Raw genomic sequence first — 19,573 nt, forward strand, 5'->3', positions numbered from 1 at the left:
TCAAAAATAGTAAGATCAAGATTGATACCTGTCATATTTTAATACATGTCTACCCATGTCTAGCCAGGAGAAGAAAATTGTTGGCTAAGCTATCAGGGCATAATTTGTACTTATTGTACTGAGCTATTTTCTTAGATCTTTTTTGACATGCCACTAATAATAAATTGCTTTTTTGACAGCTCTTGTATTGTTAAGGCAGTCTGAATAGCAATCTGGCTTAAATGTGTTTGATTAGTTTATCATTAACTGTGCCTTTGGTTAGCAGCAGTTTCCACAGTTCAGCTCCGCAGCTCTCTTCTTCATTTGTCACCTGGTAATGAGAAGCGGACAACTTCTTGAATTAAAGTTACTGCCAAGTTCTTTCCATATTTTCCAGACATTGCTAAGCTTTTAATAATATCCACAAAATTCATCAGGGGAACTAGTTTTTGCATACCACAGTTGCTCGAATGGAATCGTGGGTTTGTTGGAAAGATCATTTGCAAGAACAGAATAAAGAACATTTAGCTAGGAGGTGGAGAGAAGCAAAATAACACGGGCAAAAATAGAACCCTTTAAAGAATCCATATGTGCATTAATTATGCATTAGGCACGCAACAGGCAGTGTGTTTTTGGTGCAATTACAGAACACCTTGGGTGGTGCAATAATGCATACATTTACAGACAAGCTACTGTTCGGGTTGAAACATGGAATTTTGTGCGGATTTTCCCTCCAGTGTGTAATACTGCTTGTTTGGGGAACACACATACAGCAATCAATTCCTGTTTCAGGCAATCTGGTATTCTAGTATCTCATCGTATTAGTTTCAATTAACAATAATCGCGCCTCGGATTAACCTCATTGGCAAAAATATGGAACACTTCACAAATTTGTGTGTCATCCTTGTGCAGGGGCGTTGCTAATCTTCTCTGTATCGTTCCAAATCTCATCGTATTACTAAAAAGGACATATATCATATTTAGATCAGATGGTCATACACACAATAAAGGAACAATTTTACCTAGCAGTACAGTTTATATTATAGCCACTGTTAATGCTTCCAGGATTTTCAGCTAAATCTGGAAGGGCCTTAGGAAGGAATTTAACTGCAGTCATTTACTTTGTTTTATTCATTTTGTTAATGTATTTTCATTATCTTAGTTTTAATTTAATATTAGTTTTTATTTAATGTAATTGTTATTGTCCCCCTTCTTTTGTAAGCCACATTTTTTAAAGAGATGGGAGAGATATAAAATGCAATAATAAATAAACTTAAGAGCAGCTCAACCTGACCTGGATAGCCCTGGCAAGCCTGATCTCGTCAGATCTCAGAAACTGAATAAACCTAAGAGCAGTAGAGATGGGCATGAAATGGGGAAGAAATGAATCCTGAGTTTCGGGGTTTGTCACATTCCACGAACCACGAACAACAAACTTTCATGAAATTGTCCCGTGTCATGAAACAATTTGTTAGGTTTGTGATTTGTCAGATCCTGGGGCCCTACAATGGCCCCCTTCATACCCAGAGATGCCAAACTCACAGGGAGACTTCAGCAGGCTCTCCTCCAGCCACCCTCCAAGATTAGTGAAGATTGCAATACGTTGACTGGGAGACCATCTCCCTTCTGTCCCTCCAGGTGCCACGGGCTCAGGGAATGAGTGGTGGCCTCTGTCAAGCTAGGCTCCAGAGCCAGGCAATGCCCTGAGACTGGGGTGGGGTGGAGGAAAAAAGGCACCCTCACCCAAAAACCTTCCCAGCAAGGACAAGAGCAGAAAATGAGAAAGAGGCTTTTTAGTCTCTTTTGAAGCAGCAGGAAATCCAGCCGAAAGCTCCCAAATCCGTTCTCTCTCACTCCAAATCCCAGCAGCAGCTCCTCCCTCTCACTCTGTCTACTGGAACGGAAAGCAGGAGGCATAGAGCTGTTCCTTATATCAGAAATGCTCACATAGAGCAGAACAGGAGCTCTCTGGTTGGCAGACAGGCCTGTCTAACAGACATGAGATTAGTGTTCCCATGGCTACAGAAGACCCATCCCCCCTGTTTGCTGCTCTAATAGAACAAAATGGGAGCTCTCAGGTTGGCAGAGAGAGCGGCCTATCAAGGTTATGTGGGATAAGATTGGGGTTTCCACAGCGATAAAAGGTCTGCAGACATTCTGAGTCTATGTTACCTAGGGAATCAATGGATTGGCACCAGCCTGTCTGGCATCATGAAGCATTCATGAATTGAATGAATCAGCCCCAAAAGTTGTGGATATCATGACAAACTTGGCCCTACGAAACGCATTTCACGATACATGAATCAGCCCGATTTGTCATGAAATTTGATTCGTATTTCAATTCGTGCCCGTGTCTAAAGAGCAGCTCAACCTGACCTGGACAGCCCAGGCAAGTCTGATCACACCAGATCTCAAAAACTAAGCAGGGTCAGCCTTGGTTAGTAACCGGATGGGAGACCTCCAACAAAGTCCAGGGGTGCAGACGCAGACAATGGCAAACCACCTCTGTTAGTCTCTTGCTTTGAAAACCCCACCAGGGGTCGCCATAAGTCAGCTACAACTTGACAGCACTCTCCACCACCACCAAGAGGGGCTCATAGCTACCAGTCCTTCACAATCTTAAGACTGGGATCTAGCATTACATAGTGATTAAACTGGTGGACTAGGGTCTGGAAGGCCAAGGTTCAAATCCAAACTTTGTCATGGGAGCTCACTGGGCAACGTTGTGCCAGTCGTACCATCTCAGCCTGTCTCAGTTCACAAGGTGGTTACCGTGAGGATGGAAGTTGCTTTAGGTAACCAGTGGGAAGAAAAACAGAATATATAAAGCTACATAAATAGACGGATAGTTATTTCATCGAGAGGAATGCCACGTGTAGAGGCATGGATGACGATGAGTCTTCCACGTCAGAGCCGCTGACTCCCACCATCCACATATTTAGTTTGCTTTTAAGTGCTGTACTTTGGTCAGACTGATAGAGAAGGCACTAGTATGTTTGCACAATAGTTCCAACATCGCTTTAAAGGACTTTTATTTCCATTTACAGATTACAGACTTGGGAGCAGTAATTGCCAAGAGGAGTATCAAGAGGGGGGTGCTTTCTAAACTTTACGGCCATGCTGTTTTACCACCTGGAAACTGTCACATTGAAGCAGCTTTTATCCCAGAGGAGGAAAAAAATGTACCTATATTTTTTCCCCAGTGGGGGTAAAAGTAGTTTGGAGAGGGAAGTTTTAGAGAGTAAAATCATATGGTGGAAAGGTTAAAGACATACCCGCATCTCCCCATGGCTCTCAGTCCCTCCACTGCAATTTGTTAACGAATAACAACAGCATTCGATTTATGCAACTTAATGCCCAATCAGAGCAGTTTACAAAGTGTGTTATTATTATCCCCACAACAATCACCCTGGTAGGTGGGTGGGGCTGAGAGAGTTCCGAGAAGCTGTGACTGACCCAAGGTCAGCCAGCTGGCTTCAAGCGGAGGATTGGGGAATCAAATCTGGCTCTCCAGATTAGAGTCCTGCCACTCTTAACCACTACACCAAACTGGCTGTTAAATGAATTCCTTTAAAATGATCACAGAGCTACATGTTGTCACACAACGCCTTCTCTCTCTTGGTATCCCTTGGCCACCATTGCTCTATACAACCTCTTGGAACTTCACCCTGTGCCGATTTTTATTAAGCAGTTTAATACTGCTTCTATATGTGCAAATAAATTGCAAAGATGCATACATCTGTGGCCCTCTCTTGTCTAAAGGAAACAACACCCTTCAGTGCTACCATGGGATTTCACACTACTCGGGGAAGTAGGGAGCCTTCGGCTTGCAGCACTCCTGGGGGGCACTTTCTAAAGTTGCAAACAAACCTGTAACTGGATAAATCACTGAAGAAATAGAGTCTCTATATCTGAATTATTGCTGAATAGGAAAGCTGCCCTCTTTCTACTTGGGTCTGCACATATCTAGCAAAATCGGTGCTCCATTATTTGCACATGTCTGGACTGCACTTAAGGAAAATGTGTGGCTCTTCCAATCTAAGAATTCGAAAGGTGCTGAGTCAGAGTTCCATCTGGGAATGGCGCAGAGGTTTTTCACACTTGAGGAACAGAATATTCTGTCAGTGTTTTGAGAATCTGCAGTCAGTGTCAGTAAAGATCAGATCACTGCAACAATTCTTCAGTCTTTGAACATCAGCTCTCAGCTAGGCATTCTGAGAAGTTTGTGGTGAATTTGTTTGCCAGGCCATAATATCTTGTTCCAACTCCCATAATTACATAAAACACAACCTCTCAATTGAATCATTCCGGTATCCCCTGCTGAAGTTCATCTTGAGGAGAGCACCTTGTCAAGCGAATTTGCACCGGCAAAGTAACCACTTGGTTATTGTTTGGTGTTCGTCCCTTTTTTGCACTTGCACATTCAGATGCATCCTTTAAATGGCCAAAATTGAGTAAAAACATTGCCTGAATTTTGTGCTTGTGCAATCAATAGCATCTAATTCAAGAAATGTTTATAGGGGTCGTTTTCACATGCACCCCGGGAGATCGCGCAAACTCACAGCATGAAGTGTCTTCCTAGCATGATCTCCCGGCATGATCCCCTTTAATGGCTCAATGACGTCAGAAAAAGGGCCATTAAAGGGGATCGTGCCAGGAAATTGTACTGGGAAGGCGCTTTTATGCCGTGACTTTCGTGTGATCTTCCGGGCGCGTGGCTGTGTGAAAACGGCCAAGGTTAGTAGGGCTTGTGGGCAGTCAAAGAAGGTACATCGAGACACCTAAATAGAAAATCTCGGCTCAAAAGTCTCAAACTTATCTCCCCTACTTTTTTTAGAATGTTCCTTTCAAACTCAGAGGTAGCAGCAATGGACAAGTAGAGGACTGATACTAAAAAAAAAATCTAATTATAAGAAAGCAGTGCAGCCATGTGCACAGATACATCCAAATTTGCTTGAATATATCGTAACAGCTCACCAATCTAGGGTTACTTGGTCATGACCAACAAGCAAGCTGTGAACTGAACCAGCAAGGGTTCAAGCATACAGAAACTTGCTCATAGCAAGTTCAAATTCAAGCAAACATATTATTTCCATATACGTTTTGCAATAACTGCATTAATAGAAGAGTTTGAGATTAACCAGTACCTCAAGAACTATCCAAACCCTCCCTCTCCATGGTAGGGCTAAGTTTACAATGAATCGATATGAATGAGTCATTTGAGGAAGCAGTTCCTAAAGGTTTTAGGAAGCAGTTCCGAAAGACCAAATAATTCTCTGACCACATTAGTTTTGCTCTTTTTTAATTGCAGAGATTCAGAAGAATAGGCAGTTATCGTGGCTGCATTTTCCTTCCATGACCACTTGAAAGTGATATCCAAATGGGTTTTATTATTCTCTAGTGGAAAGAAGGTTATTTCTTGTACAGTATGGTGGATAGTAATGATTTTGAATGGAAAATAGCCACTGTACCATATGCCAGGGATGGAGGGAGCGACAGCTGGGAGACAATAATCACTAAGTAAATAACCATATCTGTCATCTTCCTGAAAGTGAAGGACGAGGGCGTATGTGCCAGGAATGAGAGCTTGGAAAAGGCACTCAACACTTATGTGCAAGTTCCAGGTCTATTAATCACTGCTTTGACATTGTATTAGCACAATATTTACAGATGTCGAAGAACAGATTTACAAACCAAAATACGAACGAAGTTATCAATAAAGCAGAAATAACGTTCTTGGGTCTTCCCTCATTAAAACCTGAGATTCAGGAGAAGAAAGAACCAGAAAGGATTCTGGCGGGAGAGGGACATCGTCTAGTTGTAGCTTTAGGAGCAGATGATGAAACAGTGCAATCCTAATACGGAGTAGCTTTGGAATAACTCTGTTTAGGATTGCACTGTTAGTCAATTAGAAGATTAGATCAGTCGGGATCTTTAGGTAGCTCCTAATTGAGGACTTGGGGACAAAGTTATCACCTGGCTAAAAATTTGAGTGGCTAGGCTGGTTTGTATCCTTTAAGAACAGTTTCTAGATATGAAGAAGAAGAAGAAGAAGAAGAAGAAACGGATCCAGCCTTATCCTGTTTTGTCATTCCCTTCTCATTGCTTTCTCCAGCTCCTCCTTCCAACCAATCCTTCTCCCCCTCACTTCTTTAAAAACTGTGTAACAAGCCACACAAGTCCCAAATTCTTATGAGGTCCCTTTCTCTCACAGAACCCTGGTCACCATTTTTTGTTTGCATGGTGCTTGCGAACAAAATGGCAGCCAAGCTCTTGTAAGAAAATGGAATCTCATGAAAGACTGGCCTGGAGGGTGGAAGATGAATGAGGAGGCAGTGAGCATTGGCAGTGAGGAAGAGATGGAAGAAGAAAAACAGCAAGTTTTCATGAGCGTTGGGAGGAACACTTTTTTTGGTAGCTGCTCCTTCCCTTTGGATTAACCTCCAAGAAGTAGGAGGATCCAGGTGTTTTCACCATAGTGTTTTTCTGGGCTTGCAACAGCATTTTGTTCCCAGATCGTTCATCTTGGTATGTTACTACACTGAGCCTGGTACTTAGAAAAAGAAAAGGATCTTTTCCTTGACCACGCTGTCCTTCACAAGCTTCCAAAGTATCACAAATTACCACTCCCAATCCCAGATGATATCAAAGATAACAACTCTGTCCCCTTCACAAAGGCTTTGCTGTTTGTTATACATTTGTTCATTATATGTATACCCTGCTTCTCAACCAGAACAGTTTCCAAATTGGCTCACAAGTAAACCTGGTCACAACTGACCCGCACTGAGCCCACTTGTTTGGGGAGGGCAGACTATAAATTTAAGTAAGTGAATAAATAAATAAATATTCAGACAATAATAATAATAACAGTGTGCTTATATGCTACTCTTCTAGACAGATTACTGTGCCCCATTCAGAGAGGTGAACAAAGTTAGTGTTATTATTATCCCCACAGTTGGGTAGCTGGGGCTGAGAGGAGTGGCTTACCCAAGGCCATTTGCTGAGCTCATGGCAGTTAGAGGGATTCAAACCAGCAGAGTGCTGATTCGGTGCTCAACCACCTGACCGCTATGCTGCAGCAGGTAACAGTTATCACCATGCACCTTGCATAATCCCAGCTAATGCCGTAGCCGAATTTTGATTTTGTGTATGCCGGAGAGTTTCATTTGTGTGCTGTATGGGGAAAGCAGAATTATTTATTTACTTCCTTTATGCTCTACCTTTCTCCCCAATGGGGACCCAAAGTATCTTGTTTCATTATCCTGTCCTCTGTTTTATCCTCACAGCAATCAAGAGAGGTAGGTTAGGCTGAGGGCCAAGCTACACATGACGAATGACACTTGAACGGCAAGTGGATTGAGTGGAGGGCAAGTGAACAGGGAGAAATACACTTGCCGTTCAAGTGTCATTCGTCATGTGTAGCTTGGCCCTGAGAGTATATATAATTAAGGGATGGTGTCTCCCATTTTCTTTTAATCCCAACAGTGACTCTTCTTTCCTATCACTAGAATGACCCCAAGGGGAATATTTCCCTCAATGAGGATTACTGCTTGCAGAGGGAGGCTCCGTCACTTGGATGGCAATGGTGACTGAAGGTTCTGGCTCTCTATTCTCTCTTCCCACCCTCCTTCTTGGAATCTGCCCCGGAGAGTCAAGATAGTAATCATTGATGGTAGCCATCGCATAGTAAAGTAAAATGTGAACTCAACCAGAAGGCCAGCAAAGGTACTGGCCACAGGAGGTGGTGGCAGCTACAAGCATTGCCAGCTTCAAGAGGGGACTGGACAAATATATGGAGCAGAGGTCCATCAGTGGCTATTAGCCACAGGAGATAGATGGTATTCTCTTTGTGGGGAGGTGGTGCTCTGTTGTCTTGGTGCTGGAAGGAAGGCAGTGGGAGGGCTTCTGGTGTCCTGGCCTCACTGACAGTCCTTTAGATGGCACTGGATTTCTAGCCACTGTGTGTGACAGAATGTTGGACTGGATGGGCCACTGGCCTGATCCAACATGGCTTTGCTTATGTTCTTATGTTCTTATGTACTGGCCTTCTGGTACTGAAGATATTTTAGCTGGTACTGAAGATATACAAAATTATGGGCAACACTTTTTGCTTATAAAGTTATCATTGAGCTCCAGTTAGATCTATGGAGTTATAGAATAAATCTGAGGGCTGACGTCTGGATTGGGGAGGAAACCATTTTTCAGCAATTCAAAAATGGCATTTTTAGCAACTGGGTTGTGTGAAATATTTGTTATAGTTATGAAACCCCTTCCAGTTAACCAGCATCATAGATTTGGGGCATTTTTTCCATGGGAATATTATAGCTGTCTTTTAAAATAATGAATGACGTTGAAACAGAATATGTGGGCTTTGCAATTCCCAAATCATTACCGTGCATCTTATAAGCAATCTGCTTAATCCTGGGATGGTTCCCGCACTTGGTTGAATGTCTGTTGTCACCCACTGGAAGGGGACAGACTTCTGACTTAATGCATCAATGGAACTTTAAGAGAAAACGCTAATTAAACATAACCTTGGATGTCTTATTTTTTTCCGAATGATTTGTGTCAAAATAATGATTGCACGGCTAGCATTTAAATCAATTTCATACAACTGTTGTGGGGGGGGGGGGGCGTTGAATAACCCAGATTTCACTTATGTTCCTTGCTGCACACAATATAGCATTTATTATAGCTAAAGAGATCTTTCACTCCTTTATAATTATGAACTTTGTATTCCTTTCCCACCACCCAGACATATTTAGAAAATCTATTAACTGACCCTGTTTTCAGCAAGTGATTAAAAGAAAAGGAGGAAAAAGAAAGAATTCTTTCTGATAACAGTCTGTGTTTCATTCTCTACTCATAAACATATGTACCACAAAATCAAATTAATAAAGCCCATGTCTTATACATGCTATATGAAAATATCAACTTCATACAAACATATGCATGAATTTGCAAAGTTTTATGAATGTATGATCCTGTGAGAGTTTCAGATTTGAAGAGTCCCAATCTCGCCCCTACCCCAAATCTGAGTTTGCCAAATTTTAATGCCTGTGATTTTTTTTACCACTTTTACCACATTTTAACATTGTAATATCTCCTGATGTGTCAATTGCATCAACTGTTGTGGACTGGACTGGACTGGGACCAGGATATCTGCAGGATTGCCTCTCACCATATATTCCCTGGAGGGTATTTAGGTCAGTTGATAAACAACTGTTGGTAGTCCCTGGTCCCAAAGATGCTCGCCTGGCCCCGACCAGGGCCTTTTGGGTCCTGGTACCTACCTGGTAGAACTCTCTGTCTGTGGAAACTAGGGCCCAGAGGGACTTACTATCTTTCTGCCAGACCTGTAAGACAGAGATATTCTTCCAGGCATATGGCTGAAGCTGGGGCACTGGGTGAGCTCCTCTGCTGGTCTCCTGCTGAGGGGAGAATGAACCCCTCTCCATATAGTCTGCCAGCTCTCTTCATATGTATACCATCTCCTGCCCCATGGATGTATTGGGTTGAGTTTGATATATGGGCCACTATATAGCTGCCTACTTTTACTGAGTTTTATGTTTTTAATATGTTTTAATATGACTTCTTGTTACCTACTCTGAGCCTGATTGCAGGGAGAGCGGGCTATAAGTCCAATGAAATAAATAACAATAATAAATTATAATCAAGTACTGAAAAGGCAGGCAGAAATCCCAAGCTGACTGCAAAGCGCTTGTCTATAAATCCAAAGTTTACGAACTGTGAAATGAATCCCTTCCTGAAGCTTTTAATCTCCTCATTTAAAACCACTGAGTAAACAATGAGCCAACTATATTGAACTATCAGCTTATCAGAAGAAGGACCAGCCAAGCATTAGTGCAGGATTTTTTGCGGGGAGGGGAGAGCTACACAGTAACCAAACCCCACGCATCAACTATATTGATGCTATTTTTCTGTCAAGGTTTTCTGTAAATTGAACACACTTGAAAGTTGCAATTCTTAAAAAAAATAAAGTTTAAGTCAAAGTAGCAAACATGCAAAACAAACTATTTCCTTAGAAAAATCCTATTTCGTAACATGATTCGCACATGCTGTTAAGAGGCATTTCTTTGGCCGTAACCCTATTATTTCATTAGATATACCACAAACCCCATAATGATTATTTATTTATTTATTTAATTCAATTTATATTCCGCCCTCCCCACATCAGCAGGCTCAGGGTGGATTACGATCAGTATAGTAATTTAAAATACATATAACTTTAAAACCAATAAAACCATATAAATATTTAAAACACACAGCAGCAGACTTCTTCAAAAACCACCACCCAACCATCTCTAAAGTATTTAACAGGCTGGGTGGGTAGGGGGGCATGTTTTCCTCTAGTCGGCCGGTGGGGAAGCCCAACCAGCATGAACCATACGCCTGGCAGAACATCTCCGTGTTGCAGGCCTGGCGGAAGGATAACAAATCCGGCCGGGCCCCACTGCTTTGTTGATGCTGATATGGAAGTACTGTTGTTGAATCCACTTTCAGTTGCCATAACTGACTATGCTCCATACACTACCATGGGCAAGGAAGCATGTATCTATCTAGGGTTCTTCCATGAATACCTCCCTGAAGGATTACTAAGAAATAGGCCAGCTGAGGTCTTGTAAAGCAGCACCAAACTCCATTGTCTTCAAACCAAAATGCACCATTTCTAGAGCAGCATGCAGTTTTACAGTTTAGGAGAATGGATACAGAAAACACACGTCTGCTTGTGGGGAGGGAGGGATATAAAGATGAAATAATAAATAAATAAGTAAACAAGGAAACGATGGACAGCACAAGATGCTTAGAAACACAGGACCACTGTCCTTGGTGCTCTTGGTAAACATTAATCAATGGGCTTAGTCTGGAGTAGCGATGGGAACAAACCAAAATATGAACCAAAGTTCAGCACGAACCAGGCCGGTTCGTGGTTCACGAATCGGCAGTTCGTCAGAGTCCATTTCTGATGAACCGCCACAAACTTTAGGCTGGTTCGTTTGGTTCATTTTTTGGTTCATCATTGCAGACAGCCTGGTGTTGATCAATCAGTTTCCTAGGCAATAGGGGATGGGCTTTCTGTAGACCTTCTGCTGACCCAGAAGTGACAATTTGCTGACCCGGAAGTGGCGTTTTCATGTACCAGACAAACTGGTTCATGAACTGGCGCAGTTTTGTGAAAGTTTGTGTTTCGTGGTTCATGAAACGTGATGAACCACGGGTTTTTTCCCGGTTCATGTCCCTCTCTAGTCTGGAGTAACTTTGCTTAGTATTTCACTGTTAGTCTCTCCATCAGTTCTACTGAAAGCAAGGACCCTTACTGGAGGAAAAGGCTCTGGTTGTGTGGAAGAACCTCATTTTGCATGCAGAAAGTACCAGGTTCTACCCCCAGCATCTCCAGTTAAAAGGACCAAGCTGGAGGTGATGTGAAAGATCCTGGAGAGCTACTTCCAATCTGAGTAAACAATACTGACCTTGACGGACCAATGGTCTGATTCACTATAAGGTAGCTTCACATACTAGTAACTGAGCACTTTAAGATTAGTTAGCCCATTTTCCTGGAATTTCATTTGTCATGTTGTTGACAGCCAGTTTGGTGTAGTGGTTAAGACTCTCATCTGGAGAACCGGGGTTGATTCCCCACTCCTCTTGAAGCCAACTGGGTGACCTTGGGTCAGTCACAGCTTCTAGGAGCTCTCTCAGCCCCACTCAACTCACAGGTTGTTTGTTGTGTGGATAATAATAACATACTTTGTAAATCCCTCTGAGTGGGCATTAAGTTGTCCTGAAGGGCAGTATATAAATCGAATGTTGTTGTTGTTGTTGTCATGTTTTCATCAGGATGGGACTTTTTCCGACTAGAAACAAACTGAATGATACTAGCAACCCCACAAGAGAGAGAGAGAGAGAGACTGCTTGGAGTTCTTCCCATCCTTCAGTAATTGCACGCTGTAAAGCCAGGTGAAAAATAAACAGTTCTTTAATAAAGACATTTTTATTAAAAATTAAAAATCTTTGAAGGCTGCTAAAATGTAGAGGCCCCACTTCTGAACAATACTCCTCCTCTCTGTTCCAACTTTTAACCAGCTAAACATTTTTTAAAGACTTTCAACTTGCTAAGCGTAACAAAGCTCCAGAGATTAGTAGTAAGCAAAGTCAAGAGGACATTTCCAACTTAGGAGCAGTTAGTCGAGGACAGAGGAGGAAGCATACAATGAACTGTACTTTAGGGTCTTAATAACCTTCCTGGCAATGTTGCACTAACGGCTAATCAATAGCAATTATTTTCTTCATGATAGAAAAAAGATTTAGTTAACCCCTTGAGTGTATTCTCCTCTTGGACGCTCTAAATGAAAAGTCAGTTCTTCATGAGGATGTGACACAAGCGGCAATATAAAAAAGTTTTTCCAAATCTTCTTCAAGAGTTGTTGCAGAAGGGAAGTTATACAGGATGCCAGACTTATCCGTTGGTGCATCCTCAAGCGGCCCCCAATCCCAACCCCACTGTCAGGCCTACCGACACGAAACGAGCCCTCATGAAGCAAACTACTCCAAGCATCTATGAAGGACATACCAGACAACAACAAAACCCCTAGAGCTGTGTCAATTACTCTCTTGTTTTTATTTTTCAGAGAGTGAAAAGGAGGCAGAGAGCAGCTTTGTTACCGGGGAGCCATCTTGCCAGCTGCTCACCATCTCAGCTGCAGGGATTTTCTTTTCCATCTCCTTCCTTTCCACAGGTATAATGGATGAATATGGTCAGAAGTGCCAGCTCCCAGGCTCAAATCCTTGAGTCTTTTGTTCTTGGTGGCTCACAGCCAGTGCTGTCAAAGGAACCAGCCGTAGGATCCAGTACTGACCCAAGAATAGTTGGTTTGTATTCTGTGGGGTTTTTTTCCTATCAATGTAAGCTGTTTTGGTTCTCTCTGGGAAGAAAAAAAAGGGGAACACTATGGCTGATTCCGCACACGTTGGATAATGCACTTTCAATGCACTTTAGCAATCGTTTGGAAGTGGATTTTTTTGTTTCCCACATGAAAAATTCAGTTCCAAATGATCTCTAAAAAGGATTGGAAGTGCATTATCCACCGTGTGCAGAATCAGCCATACTTAAATAAATAAATAAATAAATAAATATCACAACTAGCCAATCAGATCTGGCTACCAGATGGAATCAGTAGAAAAGAGCAAGAGTCCAGTAGCACCTGTAAGACTAACAAAATTTGAGGCAGGGTATGAGCTTTTGTGAGCCAAAGCTTACTTCTTCAGATACAGCTAGAATGTGAGTCAATCTGAAATCTCTCCACTCTCCAAGATATAATGACAGATGGACTCACGTTCTAGCTGTATCTGAAGAAGTAAGCTGTGGCTCACAAAAGCTCATACCCTGCCACAAATTTTGTTAGTCTTACAGGTGCTACTGGACTCTTGCTCTTTTCTACTGCTAGCTCATACCCTATCACAAATTTTGTTAGTCTTACAGGTGCTACTGGACTCTTGCTCTTTTCTACTGCTACAGACAGACTAACTTGGATACCCATATTGATCTATCTCCATAGATGGAATTAGTGAGAGCAAGTGAAGGCTGTTGAGAGTGAGGACAGTGTAAATGAACAATGGAACATTTCTGCAAGGAACACTAAAAAATCAGACAAAAGGCACGGCAGCTGTTGACACTGCCAAAATTGTTTATGAGAAATTCCATCGTTCTGGCTAATTTCTAGCACAGTTCCATTTGTGCATTATTTGTGAAAACATCCTCCATGATTCAGTTCAAAACGCACTATCACTGGGGCTGCATTTTTTAAAGACAACTCATAAATGCATGCCGAGGCCAAGGAGAACACATTGCTGTTACTGAAGCACGAATGTCAAAATCATATTTAGGTTGGCATTGCAGAGGTGTTATTATGGTGCAGAACAGAAACATGTCAACGCAAATGTTTAGATTTGGGACGAAAAGATCAAATCAATGAGCAATCAGCATCAAAGCTGTTTTATAATATTTACAATCAATCAAACCAGTTTTGTTCCATTAATGGATGCTGCTGGCAAACAAGAACATGGTGGATAGTCAGATTATCAAAGGAATAAGAATGGTTGCTTTTGGGTCCTTTGTCTGATGGCACACTCTTAAACGCACTGAAATGAAATGCATTTCAAAATTTAACATGATCTTTTACAGACTGGCAGAGGTTTTTCCCCCTCCTCATTTGTCATTTATCACAATATGTCACCATATGGGGATAAATTGGAGAACAAGATGTATTAATTTGATCGAAGAAAATAAGACATAATGAGACTCAGTTTGGAACAGAAGAATTCAGAATAAAATATTTCAAAACGATGCCAATGATGATAGTCGTGAAACAGGAAGATTCAAACAACAGAAGCTGGAATATAGATTTACAAAGCCATTTTTGATCAAAGAAATTATACGACTTTGTAATGTTCTCCAGGAGGCAAATTAGGGTGGGAGTTCTATGATGATAGCAAACTATTGTCTCTCCACATGCATATAATATAGCTCCGAGAACAGAAACAAGAAAACTGGGGCTAAATCTGGTGGACTCTCTGTCATGGTGTATCGACCCAGAGACTCTCATCCCCCATCTCTGATGGCTTTCCTAGCCACTCAGAACTAGAGATGGGCACGAACTGAAATATGAACCAAAATTAAGCACGAACCAGGCCGGTTCATGGTTCGTGAACCAGCTGTTTGTCAGATCCCATTTCTGATGAACTGCCACGAACTTTAGGTTGGTTCGTTTGGTTCATTTTTTGGTTCATCACTGCAGACAGCCTGGTGCCAATCAATCACTTTCCTAGGCAACAGGGGACGGAATTCCAGCAGACCTTCTGCTGACCCAGAAGTGAACTTCTGCTGGCCTGGAAGTGACCTTCTGCCGGCCCAGAAGTGATGATTTTCTGACCAGGATGTGATGTTTTCATGAACCAAACAAACCGGCTCACAAACCAGGGGCAGGTTGGTGAAAGTTCGCGGTTTGTAAAATTTGATGAATCACGAACCACATGGTTCTTTTTTCTGCAGTTCGTGCCCATCTCTACTCAGGATGCCTAGGAGCCCCTAAGAGCTCTGGTCATTCGTTTGAAGCAACCCAGCTTCCTGGGTTCATTTGAGTGTGTGTACCTCTTTGGCAAGCAACACTGGACAAGCAGGTAAAATACATTATTCGAGTGTATTAAAGAAAGAACACAAAAGCATGTGCAAGGCAGACTCCGCTCTTCAGAAGTATTTAGGCAAGGCAGAAAACACATAATGGCTTGCTGATCTAAATATGTTCTTACTAGCTAAAATATTACTGGCTATCTGACTAAGCATTCCATGAGTTGGTTCCAAAGATGGTTGATCTTACCAAAGTCTATTCATGCCAGCTTATTCTAGGTATCCTGGAGGTAGCATGGAGCTGTGAGCAGCTCTCTCTCACATTGCAGGTAGTTGGCAATGGCTACAGGGTAGTAAGACTGATCTGGTAAACTGCCTAGAGACAAAGAGGCTTCTTGAAATCTGGAGGGGCTTCAGCCCACTCAAATAACCAATCAGAGCTCGGTCTCTTAATCGGACATTACAGCCCTGTGAAAGTTTAGGGAGTATTGCCAGAGCTGAGATCAGCACCAGGCTCTCGTCTCATGAGAAGAAAGCAGCCCATGTGCAGCTAATTAACAGAGTTTGGGACTTTCCCACCAAACAGGCCTAGTAAGAAATTTGTAGGACAAGAGGTCTGAACCAAAGTTTCAAACTTAGCATTCTGTACTAAGTGGTACAAGGCCTGGTTCTTACACAAGGGTATATAAATTCAAAAAGTAAGCTCTAGCTAGGCAGAACTTGATGCTGTTTCAGTTCCTGAAATCACAGACTAAGCACAGGAATATAACTTTTAGTAGTTGTCCTAAAATATCTATTTACCTATTTATTTGCTTCATAAATGCTCAGATATTCTTGCAGAGAATCAAGGCATCAAAGGTTTAATCTAGATGGCACAATGGGTTGGATCCAATTGCTCCCCTCAGCTGATTTTTTTTTTTTTATTGCAGGAGAAACTGCTGGCTAAAGTGCTAGATATCATTTAGAAGCTGGAGTTCAAATTCCCACTGGACTCATTGGGAGACCTTGGGCTAGTCATTCAGCCTAACCTACCTCACAGTGTTGTTATAAATGCAGAAGGAGGGAAGGGGCAATGTATGCCACCTCAAGTTCCTTGGAGAATTGTGGAATAAGCAATAAAGAAATAAGAAATCAACAAGCAAAAGTTTATTGGAGGAAGTGGAAGGGAACCACTGGATGCAGCCTAATGGTGGTGGAAAGCATCCTCAAGTCATAGCTTATGGTGACCCCTGTTGGGGTTTTCATGGCAAGAGAATAACAGAAGTGGGTTGCCATTGCCTGCCTATGCAACCCTGGTCTTCGTTGGAGGTCTCCCATCCAATCACTAACCTAGGCGATTATACTTAGCTTCGGAGATCTGACAAGATCAGGGTCACCTGGGCTATCCACATCAGGGTGAATCCAGCCATATAAGTACATTTAAAGACCTGATGATTAAAGGTTTGGCTCCAGATTAGAGATGGGCATGGACCGGGAAAATTCCAAACCATGCAGTTCGTGGTTCGTCGCATTTCACGAACCACGAACTTTCATGAACTTGCCCTGGTTCATGAACCAGTTCGTTCACTTCGTGAAAATTTCACTTCTGGGTCAGCAGAAGGTCTCCAGAGAGCCCATCCCCTCCCGTTGCCTAGGAAACTGATTGATTGATGCCAGGCTGTCTGCAGTGACGAACTAAATGAACTGGACTAAAATTTATCACAGTTCTTGAGAAATGAGCTCCCATGAATAGTCAGTTTGCAAATCATGAACCGGCCCTGTTTGTGATGAACTTTGGTTTGTATTTCAGTTTATGCCCACCTCTACTCCAGACTAAAATTTCCATCAGTGGAACAGAACTTTCCTCCCACTGCAGCTACTGATCACCACAAAATGTTACTCCTCAGATGCCAGGAACTCTGAGGAACAAGAAGTGGGGAAGATGGGGGATGGAACATCAGAAGAAATTGCCAATTTAGCCTGGATCCAAACCACTGGAGGATGATGAAGATGAAGATGAACTCATTTTGGTTATTACATGAGGAACGGTCTCTTGTTAAGGAGAAAAATGTCAGCCACAATAAGAATTTTGGTATCTTGAGGCAAGACATTTACTCATGCAATAATTACAAAAAGCACATTTTCTTCAACTGCCCATATTATAAGGAAGCATGTGATGAGAAGATCACACCATTATTTGGTAAAATCTCTGGTCTCAATGATAAATTTAGACTCAGGGCCAAGCTACAAGTGACGAATGACACTTGAACGGCAAGTGGATTGAGTGGAGGGCAAGTGAACAGGGAGAAATACACTTGCCGTTCAAGTGTCATTCATCATGTGTAGCTTGGCCCTCAGTTATCGCCTATCTGATAAGAATGCCAAGGTTACCCATCAAATACCAGATACTGTTTGGTGATATTCAGATCTCAGAAATAGACTGTACTGTAACGAGATCCTAATTGTTTTATTTGCTCCATTGTATGCCTTGAATTTTTCCAGTGTAAATATGTTATATGATCGGTCAAATGACCATAAATAAATTGAATGAATGAATTACAAATGGAAAGAGAGCCACACAAATAGCAACCTCTGAGAAATTAATAAAAGACAGTTACAATTTTAGAGCGAGGAGAAAAAAAGAGATTGATGTGATGGGCTGGGTGCTGAGAATTATAACCTCTGATGTTACATTTAATAAAATATATATTTCAGTTTTGTTTATCTCTGTTCTGTTTAGAAACAGAGGAGTGAGAGAGGGAAAGGTGCTCTACCCTCGCTTCTCTATCAGTTTTTCTGCCCTAAGTCTTCCTGCCTCCGTTCTTCTATTCAAACTTGCAACTGCTCTTCATTAAAAAAAAAATGTTTACGTGTCTCCTTCATAGCAACTAGGGGTGTGCAAGGAAAAAACTTTCGGCTTTCTTGTTTCGGGATTACCCGAAACAAGATTCTCTACCGTTAAAGCCGAAAGCCGAAACAAGAATCTCTTTCGGGATTCGGGATTCGGGATTCTTTCGGCATTCTTTCGGCATTCTTTCGGGTTTTTTTTTTTGGGAAAATGCCTCCGTCTTCCAGGACGTCTGGAGGAGGCATTTTCCCACCGAATAAGCCCAAAATTGGTGGGGACCTTCCTCTAACCCTTCTCTAACAACCACCCAAGTTTCAGACAGATTGGACTTTGGGGGGCCATGTTATGGCCCCCCAAAGCAGGTCCCCCATCCTCCCATAAGAAAGCGAAGGAGCAGCATATTGTTAGCATGCTGCTGCTGATCTTTCTTCATTATTTCCTATGGGGAAAAAATGAAGAGGCAGGCTTCCTTTGCCAGGGGTGGCATTTTGCATGCAAAATGCCCCCCTACCCTCAGGGGCCCTTCTCCCACCCCTCCTCCCACCCCCCACCAAGGCTCAGCCTGCTCCCACTTGGGGGGGCCATTTCATGGCCTCCCCAAGTAGGTGCTCTAATCTCTACCACTGACAGCTGGGGGAGGCTTGTGTTGCCAGGGGTGGCATTTTGCATGCAAAATGCCCCCCAACCCTCTGGGGCCCTTCTCCCACCCCTCCTCCCACCCCCCACCAAGGCTCAGCCTGCTCCCACTTGGGGGGGGCATTTCATGGCCTCCCCAAGTAGGTGCTCTGCTCTCATCTCTACCACTGACAGCTGGGGGAGGCTTGTGTTGCCAGGGGTGGCATTTTGCATGCAAAATGCCCCCCAGCCCTCTGGGGCCCTTCTCCCACCCTTCCTCCCACCCCCCACCAAGGCTCAGACTGCTCCCACTTGGGGGGGCCATTTCATGGCCTCCCCAAGTAGGTCCTCTCAGCCCCTAAAGTCCACCCCTTACAGCCCCACACAAACCCAATTCCCCCCCAGCTGCCACACACAGACCCAAATCCCCACATTAGCCCCTCACAGACCCAAATCCACCCCCACCTGCCCTACACCCATAACCCCAGGAACAGGCTGGCAAAGGCCAGCCCTCTCCCTTTGTTCCCTATGCTGGGAACTTCTAAACTCTCTTTCCCTGGGCAATTCTGCACAGCCCAGGGGTGCCACAATGGTGGGCACACTTCTGAGTGCCAGCTGGTCCCTGTGAAAGAGCACCTGAACCACAGACACCCTCCCTCAAATTCCCCCACCACCTACAGAGATGGCTGGCCAGCCAGCCCCATTGTTCCCTATGATGGGAACCAACTGCACAACAAAGAATAAAACAAGAACAACACAAAATAAAGTTTTAAAAAAATTATATTCTCCCTTCCAAAGTACAAGTAGGCAAAGCATTATGACACATTACACCAGCAGTCCCCCACACAGAAAAATTAAAACAAAACTCACTTAACATCAGAGAATCACAAATCATGATTCCTGTCAAAAACACTTTATTTCTTGAACAGCTTTAGGTTACACAGCAGGGGGGAACACCAAAGGGCATGGCAGCACTATCTTACACAAAAATAACACAACTCGCTTCA

The 19,573-nt window shown here is 42.9% G+C and overlaps 1 non-coding gene across 1 annotated transcript; it reads right to left on the reverse strand.

The window, feature by feature from the left end:
- Window positions 1-846: 846 nt before the first annotated feature.
- LOC129326815 (U6 spliceosomal RNA) lies at window positions 847-951 on the reverse strand. The gene has a single exon (XR_008596739.1). It is a non-coding gene; the product is annotated as a U6 spliceosomal RNA (small nuclear RNA).
- Between the last annotated feature and the right edge of the window lie 18,622 nt (window positions 952-19,573).

The sequence above is a fragment of the Eublepharis macularius genome, chromosome 3, assembly GCF_028583425.1.
Source record: "Eublepharis macularius isolate TG4126 chromosome 3, MPM_Emac_v1.0, whole genome shotgun sequence".
Taxonomy (NCBI): domain Eukaryota; kingdom Metazoa; phylum Chordata; class Lepidosauria; order Squamata; family Eublepharidae; genus Eublepharis; species Eublepharis macularius.